This window comes from Lissotriton helveticus (assembly GCF_964261635.1).
Source record: "Lissotriton helveticus chromosome 1_1 unlocalized genomic scaffold, aLisHel1.1 SUPER_1_unloc_23, whole genome shotgun sequence".
Taxonomy (NCBI): domain Eukaryota; kingdom Metazoa; phylum Chordata; class Amphibia; order Caudata; family Salamandridae; genus Lissotriton; species Lissotriton helveticus.
Genome location: NW_027611663.1, coordinates 491,012 through 504,069, shown reverse-complemented (window position 1 = coordinate 504,069; position 13,058 = coordinate 491,012).

The window sequence follows — 13,058 nt, the reverse complement described above, 5'->3', positions numbered from 1 at the left end:
GGCTTTGGAGGTATATTTTCTTTATTGTTATTCTTGGGACAACAGCTGTCTGTTTTGTAATGCCCCACCTGTTTACAGGCATAACAATAAGGCTTTTTCTCAGTTGAAGAAGTGTCTTGGGACCCACCCCCATCCTTGGAGTTTTGGGGCCCTGGGGAAGTCTTTTCTTTATTTTTATCCCCACCCTTATCTTGAGGCTTGGTAGACTCCTTCTTCTGGTTACTGTCCTGATTCTTAGGCCTAATCCTGGTTCTGACCCATTTGTCTGCCTTCTTTCCCAATTCTTGGGGAGAGGTCAGATCAGAGTCTACCAGGTGCTGGTGTAAGAGCTGGTTCTGACAATTACTTAGGATCTGCTCCCTCATAATCAAATTATACAATCCTGTAAAGTCATGTACTTTGCTGCCATGTAGCCAACCCTCCAGAGCCTTAGTAGCACAATCTACAAAATCAGTCCAGTCCTGAGTCTGTGTCTTCTGGGTGTCTCTGAACTTGAACCTGTACTGTTCAGTGGTTAAGCCAAACCCATCTATCAGAACACTCTTCAGGACTTTGTAATTGTTTGCATCCTCATGTCTGACAGTGAGGAGCTTGTCCCTCCCTTTCTCTGAAAAGGAGTACCATAAGATTGCTGCCCACTGTTCCTCAGGAACCTGCTGTACCATGCAGGCTCTCTCAAGAGCAGTCATCCATTTGTGGATGTCATCCCCTTCTTTGAAGGGGGGCACAATCTTTGTCAGGTTTCTACTGTCATAGGACCTGGGTTTCTCTTTAGGAATATTGCTGCCACCAGTGGCATCTAAGCCACACAATTTTTTCTCTCTTGCCAAGGCAAGTTTAGCTTGGGCCATGCTAAGTTTAGCTTGAGCCAAGGCTACCTCCTCCCTCTCTATTTGGAGTTGGACAGCCCTCATTCTGGCCCTATGCTCAGCTTTCTGAGAAGCACTCATGCCTCTCTCTGATTCTCTGGAGGCACTAGAAATATGAGAGTCCCCTGAGGGAGATCTCACTCTTCTGTTGCCTGGGAGAATCCCATGTGGGGTTCTGGGGAGGTGCTGGCCCTCTCCATTCCCCAGTAGGTCCAAGTTGGCCTGGCTAAGCCTACCAACTGGAACCTGGCTACCCTGATCCTGTACTTCTAAGTCCTCAACCTCTGAGTCCTCATCCAAGTCATCATCATCCTCCTCTTCAGGGGGATCAACTACAGGGGGGTTCTCTCCATTTCCTGTGTCTAGGGAAGCTGCTTTCGCCTTCTCTAAGTCATCCTGTTCTAGGATTTCTACCAGGGTTAGGCAGGTGGGGCTTCTGCCCCTTTTTAACCCTCTTGCTTTGCACAAGGCAATCAAGTCTCTGCGGGTTAGTTTGTCATATCCAAAAGTTGCCTGGGTAGGGTCAACTGTCACAGGAGCAGACCCTGAGGCTTTTCCTGTGTCAGACATGGTTACTAGTGAGGTGTAAGTGGTGCACTTACCTACACTAAGTGTTTTCCTACTGGACCTTGCTAGTGAGTTGTAGTCAGGGGTGTGCTACTCCCTTCAACCTACAACTACTAAGTTCAGTAGAACTTAATATGCTAAGCTTTTGATTTTATATGTACCTAGAGGTACTTGATGTGATCTTTCAATTTGATATAAAGATTGCAATGGTAAAACAACAGCAAGCTCAAATCCGCACCGCTGCTCACCAATGTGAGAAGTTGGCCTGGTAGGGGATGTTTCCAATTCTGGAACCACCTACTACCTGACCAAACAATCCCCTTATGGTGTCTGGTTGTAAGTCAACCTTATTAGACAAGCTATCCTAGGGGTAGCATGGACTAAGCAGCCTAAAGGCTTAACTTAAGAGGTCGTGTTAAGCGAGCTGTTTTACCACATACAATCCTGTAATACCAAATGAAAGGACACCACACAAGTATATATTATAAAAATATATGTGTTTATTACTAAAAACAATCCCCAGTATTCTTTATGAATAAAGGGGCACAAGCGTTAAATCAAAAGCACTGTTTAAACATACAAAGTTGCACAATTATGGATGAGGGCAGGGGGCCACTCAAACCATATACTAAACAAGTGGTATAAGAGAGGCCACTCGAACAGTGGTTAGGCCTAGGGCCTAGGGAATCGCTGGGAGCAGTCAGGACAAGCAATGCTGAAGTCGGGAATGGCCCTCGGGATTCGGGAGATGTGCGGAAAGCGCACGCATGCACCAATGTTAACCAATGGTGCGTAAAAGTCAAATAGTTAAAGTTTAAGGACACTTCCGCTGAACCTAGAGGAACAAAACTTAACACACAGACCCTAGAGGTGTGCACCAGTGTGGGAACACCGGCGGAGCAAAGTTACCTCACCCACAGGAAGTGGGTGCACAGGGTCGAAGTGGCGTCGGGTTTTGACACGCAGGCTCTTGGTGCTTGAAGCTGAAAGGGCTGCAGGCAGGGTGAAGACGAAGTGTCCGGTGGAGTCCAAGGGTGGACTCAAGTTGTAGAGTACCTGAAAGCAGAGGGGACAGAGTCTGGGTCACTCAGCAGTGACCAGGGTGGAACCAGGACGGAACCAGGCAATGTCGGGCGCAATCAGGTGGTCGTCGAGGCGCTTCTCTTCGCTGTCACGTGGGCTCTGGGGCATCTGCGACGTCCAGGAGCAGGTCACGATCTGTCCCACGCAGGCTCTCACCGTCGGTGCAGTCGGCTTCCGGTTTGGAGCAAACAAGCCTTGGTAAGAGCAATCCACGCGGGATTGGAAGATGGCGTCTCACTCGGACCAGGAAGGTCAGAGTCGGGGCTCCCTTTCAGGGGAGCTGGTGTGGATCTGGAGCAACCAGAATCATGAGTCTTCTTTTGTAGTTCGTCGGCACAGGGACCACAAGCCAGCTGGCAAGTGACCGGGCCAACGCGTTGAGCCAAATCGTGCCAAAGGGCCCCACGCAGCACTCGTCGAGTGTGGAGGGCTGAACTTCGGCTCAGGAGTAGCTCAGGGTGGGGGCTTCTCAAACCCGGTGTACAGCTTCGAGGGTCACTCGTGGGCTGCACGGTCAGCGTCTCGTGGTCACTTCAAGATGGCGTGCCCCACGCTTCCGGTCGCCTCCACGGGTCTCAGCTTTACATGGACTGTGGATCGGGCTGTTAGAAGCTGGGCAGGCTTGATCTCGTCGGTCTCAGTCGCTCGAGTTCCGGCGGGAACTGCAACTAAGTAGACGTCGAGGGCTGGATGGTGCCTGCTGCTGCAGGGTGGTCACTCCTTGACCACAAGGGAGATTCTTCGGGCTTCCACGTTGAGATGGAGGGCGAAGGGTCCAGAATATCGTTTCAAATGTTTCTTCCAGGAAATCCGATGTGCATTGGCACTGCTCCCACTCTTATTCGAATCTGGTGGGCGTGATTACCTGCTAGGTCCCCTCCTATGGGTGGGACCCAGGAAGTGGGTGGATACACCCCCTTCCTTTGATCCAGGCCGCCCTGGCACGAGGGCTGGAGTGCCCCAGAACCGGTTTGGCCGGATTATGCAAGGGGCAGCCTTGTGCGCCCCAGGCAGTGTCTGGTTTCTTTCAAACCTCCCTGCTACAATACACTATCTCCTGTCTGGAGGGCGGTGACACCCTCCTGTGACAGGAAACCCTTTGTCCAGGACCCCCTTGACTGGGATTCGGTCAGCTCCAGGGGTCCAGACATTTGTCTGTGGCAGAGGCATCCATTTTGTGGATCTTAAGGCCTTTGGAGAAATCAACCGCATTAAAGTGAAGTAACATGTCTTACCCCTCTAGAGGGGTGGAATGCCATCCCCGTCGCCAGAACTGGCGAGGGGATGGTATTCCAAAGCGTATGACACCTTACACGACATGTTTTGATAAAGCCAAACCAGAGTTGCTAAATAACCGCGAGGATTATAAGGCACTTAATAGTATATGGTATGGCATTATCCTGAAACAGCTTAGGGATTTGTTCCCGACGGCTGCAGACAGGCTCAGCTCATGCTAGAGCTCCATCTCACATGAAACCACGCACTCTGCCTCCAGGATTGATGAGGCCTTCCATAGGAGTGGCTCACAGGTTAATATGTGTCCAGATATAGGTTTAGATATAGGTATACTACATCTAAGCAAGGGGTGATTACACCACCTTACCCCAGCTGAGTGATCAGCCAGTTGTGTCAATTTAAGAACCAGCCAGGGGTGGCAAAAGATATGCTGCAGCCCCTGGTAGGCCTTGGTGGCTCCTATGCCCTGGGCACCTATAGTGCATTATACAGGGGCTGACAAGGAGTCCATTTCCAATTGTGGTATGTACCTAGGGTACATGGAATCCATTTTACAGAGAGAGCAGATGGCCTGGGGCCCTGATTAGCAGGGAACCAGGTCAACTAAGTCAAAAAACCAGCTAAACACAGGCAAAAAATCTGGGGTAACCATAGTCAGGTAGCCACCTTCCTACACCTTCTTTTACATTCCATTATTTATACCGTTTCGTTTTACCCATCCTCAGAAGTCGAGGTCTTTTCTCCACGCGAGAGTTCATGAGTCAGTCGCGTACCTTGAAGGCAGAGTATCATGTCGTAGATCCGATCCTTCCTCCGGGGCTGGGCAACCATCTTCTAATAACCTTAAAGAGAGAGCAGGGTAGGGTGCACAGAAAAGAACTCTCCTGCCGATCCCATATTTCAAATAAAGCATGCAATACCCGTTCATAATTTCGAAAACCTTTATTTTTGCAAAATCATAGTACGTGGATTTATGAGGGTGCAGTCGTATTTGGCCGGCGACGGCAATGGCTAAAGTGCGTACAGTGGGGGGTGTTGTTTTGCAGCAATAAAAAACATTAGAAAGTTTTATCAATTCATTTGTAGCAAACTAAAACGTCTATCAACTGGCTGGGGGGGTTCGGGGGCATTTATTTCATAATTTAGAAGCATAGTCAGACTAGTTGCAATCAGATTTCCTATATGCATACCGTGTGCGTGCGTCATAAGCGAGGTTATACATCAGCTATATATATATAAAAAATATAATACATTGTACATTTGTAATCATCATTTTTAACGGGATCCTTTTTACATGTTCGTCGAGTGAGCTCTCCTTTCTTCTTGTCAAGTGTACAAAGGATCATATACATGTCTCAGAACATCAAGTTTTTTTTTATTTAGCAAAAAGAAACACCACGAGGTGTTCGTAAGTTCCTATTGATACCGGCGCCATTTTGGGCGGGGCCGGGTCAGTCCGGAAGTAGCATCAGGAAAAAGTTTCCTACAACCGGCAGTTGGACCAGAGTCCTTTTCGGCAGTTCAAGAATTCATGCTAACAGAAGGAGTGGCAATGTCATGTTTATTTTGTTGGCGATCAAGGCAGTTGTCCCTTACCGGAAGCCTGCAGGGGCCGAGGGCTCCGCCGGGTACCTTTGCAGACTCTTCAAGGCTGTGGAGATGTTGTCGGAGGTGGGGGCTCGTGTCCCGGTGGGCAAGCGACCGAGTTACATTGCTGTTCAAAGTTACTCTAGCGGCCGAGACCCGCCTTCCAGCGGACCCAGACACCATTTTGAGGCCCTGCAGCAGTCCCCTCTCATCGAGTCTGCAAGAGTGGAAGAGACCTTTCTGAGGACAAAATAGGGAGTGGAACTCTGTGTTGTGGAAGCGGGACATTCGGCTGGGGTGCGGCTGTGATGCCCCCGCCTGGGGGGGGGCAAGGGAGACTCGTTCGCGCCGTCTCCTTCTCCCGGTGCACTCTAGGCCGTTCTCTTTCATGGGCATGCACGATGGTCTCTCCACACCCTGTGCTCCACAAGGCCCATGCCCAGTGCTACGGAGGTATGGCCACCTGCGGCGCACGTTCGGTGCTGCGCAAGTATCGGTGCAGTCATTGCATATTCGGTGCTCCGAAAATATGGGCACCGTTGCACGTTCGGTGCTGCGCAAGTACTGGGGCACCACCATGGTATGTTCGGTGCTACGAAAATATGGCACCACCGCCTGGCTGGGGGAGTTCGGCGTTGGGCCGGGGGCTGGGAGACCTCCTATCCGTGGAGGTGGGAGAGGCTCGTCCGCGTCGCCTCTCCCTCCCAGCCCAACTTGGACAAATTTCTGCAGAGGTATGGACAGGACATCCCGCCGCCCAGAGCTGCTGCGGCTGTCACGGAGGGGAAAAGGAAGAGGTGTCTCGTTCTTCTCTGGACCGGGCTTCCTTAGGTTATCGGCTGCAGCCGGCCTCAGTTGGCCCCCCGTCGGTCCCTGGCCATGGGTGGTCGGACCGGGTGGACATGTGGCGGGACTACCTGCAACTACCCAGGGCCGCTGCGGCTGGACTCCGCTGGCCCCTGCCTCTCCTCCGGCTCCCCCATATGTTAAGATTTCCTGACCAAGTGTTGGCAGCAGGGCCCGCCTTATATGGGTTGCCGCCAGTTGGGCGTAGCCGTAACCCTGCCCTACTTTGGAAGGTTCCAGAATGTGGGGGGGGGGTGGGGGGGGGAGGAATGTTCTGTTGACTTTCATTTTCTACAGTTTACCGTTCTTGTTTCTAGCGTTATTGTTCCTTGCTTGTTATGTTAATTAAAAGTTTGTGTTCATCAGTGGCTTACTGATTTCGTTTCCCATTCCTTTCTTTCCAGGTTGTTTCAAGCTAAATTTTCTTTCCATACGACGCGATTTTCAATTTGCGGCCATCTGGTCGTCCCATTGAAATGGATAGGATATTATACATAGCAGAATGTGCCCTATAATTCTTGAAGCATATAAGTTAAAGACTTAATTTCAATTGCAGATTCTAGCTAAGATTCGTATGCATTATTGTACCAATTCTTATGCATGTGGCCCACATAGAAAGTACACGAAATGGAAGTTGAATCCATACGAGGCGATTTTCGATTTCCGGCCATCTGGTCACCCGAATCTCAAAGATTATTGTTAATAATTCAGTGTGTTTTTATGCTATTTAGCTAATAATGCATGAACCTGTTTATTAACATGTGCATAATGAGATACCAAAGAGAAAATAATGAAAATGTATTGGTAAACCGTATTTTGGTAGACTTTAAAAAACCCCATTGAAAAACACATGCATCACCAATGCTGCTTTTTGCTTGTGCCTAAAACGAAAATGTGTTATTAAAAAGTGAATACAACACATAGAGATGTTTTTTCTTTTGTTTATGAAGCCTAATGTGAAGGCAGGTCACACCTATGTTTTACTTTGAAAAAATCTCCTTTCTAAAATTTACGGCGTTACCTTGTTTTTTAATATAGCTAAAAAACAATTGTTAAAGTCGCTTATAAAAAAGTGATCGTAAATGCTATTTTGTTTTTTTTTCAGCTTGAGGTTCAGTTTAATATGAGTCTTAATTTGATGTATCACTTGCCCTAGTAAACAATCCCCAAAGTCTATTTTTTTTTCAATTTTCCCAAGCTCAATGTTAAACACATGCATCACCAATGATGCAAAAAGTCAAGTCAGAAATTTCAAACAGCAATAAAAAAGTGAGAAAAACAGATATTTGAAAAATTCCTTTTGTTTATGCGGCCTTATGTCCAAAGCCATCCAACAAGAGCATTTTTTTTTAATTTGGTCGATTTAAAAAAATCTGCGAACTATTTTATTTCTCTCAAAAAAGTGCCAAAAAGTGACTTTTTGTGCAAAAAAGTGCCGTACAATATTTTTTCATCTAATAAACTTTTTATGACTCAGAATACACTTAGGCTTCAGGTCAATGTGTTTTCGTTTGGGGGAGGGGCCCAGGGAAAAAAACACCTTTTTTTTTCTCGGATTGGTCAAAGGTCAGGCTACCAGCTTGACTCTTGTTGCACCAGTGCTGCTTCGGCTGCACCAGTGCTGCTTCGGCTGCACTGGTGCAGCTTCTCAGACTTGAGGCGTTGCACCAGTGCAGCATAGAAAAGAAACTTTTTAATAAAAGGATTTAAAACTAATTCAAGATATACATTATCTAAGGAATGTTATAAAAACTCAGATATGGAGAATATTTTTCATTTTCGTCCATTTTTGACCGTTTTGGAGCACTTTGAAGCACTGATGCAGCTTTGGGATTTTTATGGTTATTTTGATCAGAGATGCTCCTAATGTGTTTAAAATTCATGTGGGATGTATCCAAGACACTGCAATCACACCTATATAGTTTTTAAATGATTTTGATGTATTAAAATTTTGACCTCCTTAAGGGGGGAAAGGTTGAACTTTTACCCCGCTCGGAGTTCCATGACTTTCGTGACCTTGTCCCCCTGAAATTTAAAATTGCATTTTCAAAGTAATGTGTACAACTATTCATTCTGTGTCATTCATTGTGTGTTTAGCATGCTATTGGGCCACTGTAGCACTTGTTTTTTTTTCGTTTCTATGCATTTTTGACCGTTTTTGAACACTTTGATGCTCCAAATGGTCTTTGGACTTAGTCACTTTTTGCTTCATGGAGACTTCAAAAGTGTTAGAAAGTCACTTTGGAGGCACACAGGACAGTGCAAATGCACCTATATAGCAATCAGGACACTCCAATCACACCTATATAGTTTTTAAATGATTTTGATGGATTAAAAATTTTGACCTCCATGAGGGGTGGAAAGTTTGAACTTTTACCCCGCTCGGAGTTCCATGACTTCTGTGACCTCGTCCCCCTGAAATTTAAAATAGCATTTTCCAAGTAATTTGTAAATATATTCATTCTGGGTCATTCATTGTGTGTTTAGCTTGCTATTGGGCCAGTGTAGCACTTTGTTTTTTTCATTTTTATGCATTTGTGACCGTTTTTAAACACTTTCATGCACCAATGATGTCTTTGTACTTCGTCATTTTTCACTTCATGGAGACTTCAAAAGTGTTAGAAATTCATTTTGGAGGCACACAGAACAGTGCAAATGCAGTTACATAGCATTCAGGACACTGCAATTACACCTATATAGTTTTTAAAAGATTTTGATGTAATAACATTTTTGACCTCCATGGGGAGGGCCCTTAAGCTGAACTTTTACCCAGCTCGGAGTTCCATGACTTCCATGACCTTGTCCCCCTGAAATTGAAAATCGAATTTTCAAAATGTTTAGTAAAACTGTTCATTCTGTGTCATTCGTTATGTCTTTAGCCTGCTATTGGACCACTGCAGCACTATGTTTTGTTAATTTTAACCCAATGTTGACCTTTTTTGACCACTTTGATGCACCAGTGAAGTTTTAGGACTTGGTCATTTTTCACTTCATGGAGACTTCAAAAGTGTTAGAAATTCATTTTGTAAATACCTAGAACGGTGCAAATGCAGCCATATAGAATTCAGGGCACTACAATTACACCTATATAGTTTTTAAATGATTTTGATGCAATAACATTTTTGACCTCCATGGGGAGGGCACTCAAGCTAAACTTTTACCCAGCTCCGAGTTCCACGACCTCGGGTGGAAAAAGTGACTTTGCCCCCTTAAACCCAAAAACTTCAAAAAGTCACCCCTGGAGGCCAGAAATGGGTCTTAGACACTCTTGGTATGTCATCTGAGGTATACTATGGTGTTCTTGGGTCCAGAACTAGAAATGTGATGTGACTCTGATATCTAAGGCCTATAATGGAAAAAATGAATTTGACACCAAACACCTCAAAATGTCTGAAATAGGACTCAGACATGTACCTGGAGGCTGGAAATGAGCCCTAGACACTCTTGCTATATCACCTGAGATATAATATAGGGTCCTGGTGGCCACAGGGACCCAAAAACAGTCAGGTGGGTTGATACTGAAAATTAGCAAAAATCGTCCAAAACATTTTTTTGACAAGATTTGCTAATTTTATAAATAGCTCAGAATGGATATCAGAGACACTGTTTGAGTGCGCAAGATACGAATACACTTGTTAGAAAGGTCAGCTCTGATGCTTTCATGTGATATATATAACTTTGATATTATATAAAGTTTTTTTTCCGCTACCAGCCAAGGGAAACACCTGATATCGTACCCGATTTTGAGAACATTGGGCTGGGTGGAAAAAGTCACTTTGCCCCCTTAAACCCAAAAACTTCAAAAAGTCACCCCTGGAGGCCAGAAATGGGTCTTAGACACTCTTGGTATGTCATCTGAGGTATACTATGGTCTTCTTGGGTCCAGAACTAGAAATCTGATGTGACTCTGATATCTAGGAGCTATAATGGAAAAAAAAGAATTTGACACCAAACACCTCAAAATGTCACAAATAGGAGTCAGACATGTACCTGGAGGCTGGAAATGAGCCCTAGCCACTCTTCTTATATAATCTGAGATATATTATGGGGTCCATTATTGAGCATGGAGGCTGTCAAGGTTAAATATGATGTTGGTGCTCATGCCTGGCTCTAGACCAGTCTTGCCCAGACAGCACGCAGGAAGGCCCAGCTCATTAGAAATGTCATAACTTCAATCGACGATACTGTATTGTTTAAACATTCAACGTTGCAGAATATTGCACTGCTAGGCAATTACCTCTCAGCACGGGAGAATTATAGCTGATGTCCACCTTTCTGCCCAGATTTTGTTGGGTTTTTCCCAAGCACAGAGCTGTTTTCCATGGACAAGTTTCATAAGGTTTTACCTGACCAAATGTGTCCATGAGAAACCCACAAAGTGCAGTACTGTTACTCTTTTTGCAACACCCCTTAGATCAGAAACTCCAGTTTCTGCGCAAAATCGAATTTACAAACTTGTAATGAAGGTGTTTTTGGTGTCACAATGAAGGCATGATGTAATGTCAAGGCTTTTTGCTCAAATAACATTTGAGTTCTAAGATTGACAGTTCTATTTTGTAAAGGATGTTCTAAGTTTGGAATGAGAGTTCTAATTTAGAATTGAAAGAATTCCTTTAGAATGTAGATTGGAACACCGCTTCTAATTTGGAACGTTCGAACTATGTATGGAATGCAAATTCTTCATTTGGAATGCCTCTTGCACAAAACATACATTTTTTTTAAGGTTGAAGCAGCCAGCAGCTATGTGTGATATCTTAATTTTGGGAGTAGAAAACAGTACATCCCAAGACTACAGATTCCTTGGGCACCTTGATGCCCCAGGGTATCCAGAACTACCTTCTATTGAATGCATGTGTGTGTGCAATGCTCTTGAAGCCGTGTGTAGTTACACAAGAAGGAGTCTATGGGAGCCCAGGCCAGCAGAAAGGCTAACACAGACGAAGACTCAGAGCCCAGCCATAAGACCGTTGCCAGGCTCTGCTAGTCAGTGCAGAAGACTGATGTAAGGTGTCTTCTAACCCTTAGATCCCACCCTGCCATTTGAATACCTGAATCACACCTGTGAAATGGGCAGAGCAGATAGGAAGAAACAGAATGACAAGCTGTGCATTCCTATGCAGTACACTAGGCCCATCTCACCATCGCCTTTACAGATTCTGTTAACATGTATGCAATAAAGAGAAAACAGGAAACCTTAATAATACGATTATTGTAACTGACTTCCTTCGCTCAATCTTCTGCTTCCGTGATGTTATGCGAAAGATGGACCTATATCTACCAACATAATGTATCACTGGTCCCCAAAGGCAGCCTTGAGTGTTATCAGCATTTCCCATCAATCGGTTGTGATGTCATCTCCTACACCACACCCCTGACCCTGGCAGGTTTGTGACATCATGTACTACATCACACCCCTGGGTCTGGCAGGCTTTATGACATCATTCACCTCTTTGGTATATATAGAGTTAATGAAGGTGTTTTTGGTGTCACAATGAAGGCATGATGTAATGTCCAGGCTTTTTGCTCAAATAACATTTGAGTTCTAAGATTGACAGTTCTATTTTGTAAAGGATGTTCTAAGTTTGGAATGAGAGTTCTAATTTGGAATTGAAAGAATTCCTTTAGAATGTAGATTGGAACAGCGCTTCTAATTTGGAACGTTCGAACTATGTATGGAATGCAAATTCTACATTTGGAATGCCTCTTGCACAAAACATTCATTTTTTTAAGGTTGAAGCAGCCAGCAGCTTTGTGTGGTATCTTGATTTTGGGAGTAGAAAACAGTACATCCCAAGACTACATATTCCTTGTGCACCTTGACCCCCCAGGGTATCCAGAACTACCTTCTATTGAATGCATGTGTGTGTGCAATGCTCTTGAAGCCGTGCATAGTTACACAAGAAGGAGTCTATGGGAGGCCAGGCCAGCAGACAGGCTAACACAGACGAAGACTCAGAGCCCAGCCATAAGACCGCTGCCAGGCTCTGCTAGTCAGTGCAGAAGACTGATGTAAGGTGTCTTCTAACCCTTAGATGCCACCCTGCCATTTGAATACCTGAATCACACCTGTGAAATGGGCAGAGCAGATAGGAAGAAACAGAATGACAAGCTGTGCATTCCTGTGCAGTACACTAGGCCCATCTCACCATCGATTTTACAGATTCTGTTAACATGTATGCAATAAAGAGAAAACAGGAAACCTTAATAATACGATTATTGTAACTGACTTCCTTCGCTCAATCTTCTGCTTCCGTGATGTTATGCGAAAGATGGACCTATATCTACCAACATAATGTATCACTGGTCCCCAAAGGCAGCCTTGAGTGTTATCAGCATTTCCCATCAATCGGTTGTGATGTCATCTCCTACACCACACCCCTGACCCTGGCAGGTTTGTGACATCATGTACTACATCACACCCCTGGGTCTCGCAGGCTTTATGACATCATTCACCTCTTTGCTATATATAGAGGCATAGTCGGGGATGCCTGCAGTGTGTGTGCAGTCTGTGGACTGGGCTATGAATGGTGTGAAAGAGGGGTGAATGGGGGACTTGGGGGCACCGAGCTAACATCAGACTCACAGGATGGCCGCGGCAGTTTTGCTTCTCGTGGCCTCTGCCATGTGTTGTTTGGTCGTTCAGTGGGAGAAAACACGCAGCACCTCGCAGACCGCCAGAGAGATGCACTTTGAGGTGGGGGCGGAGCCTTCCATAAGGTGTGGTAAGGGCTTATGAGGTTCCTTGTCGTTGCAGTAAACAGCTTTTAATAGCAATTCCTAGGGTTCTCTTTGCAGGTGAATTGAATTTTGCCTTGAGCGCCAGGAACTTTGGCACCGCCCCTATCTGGAGCTGGGTGCGGAATGTCTGTG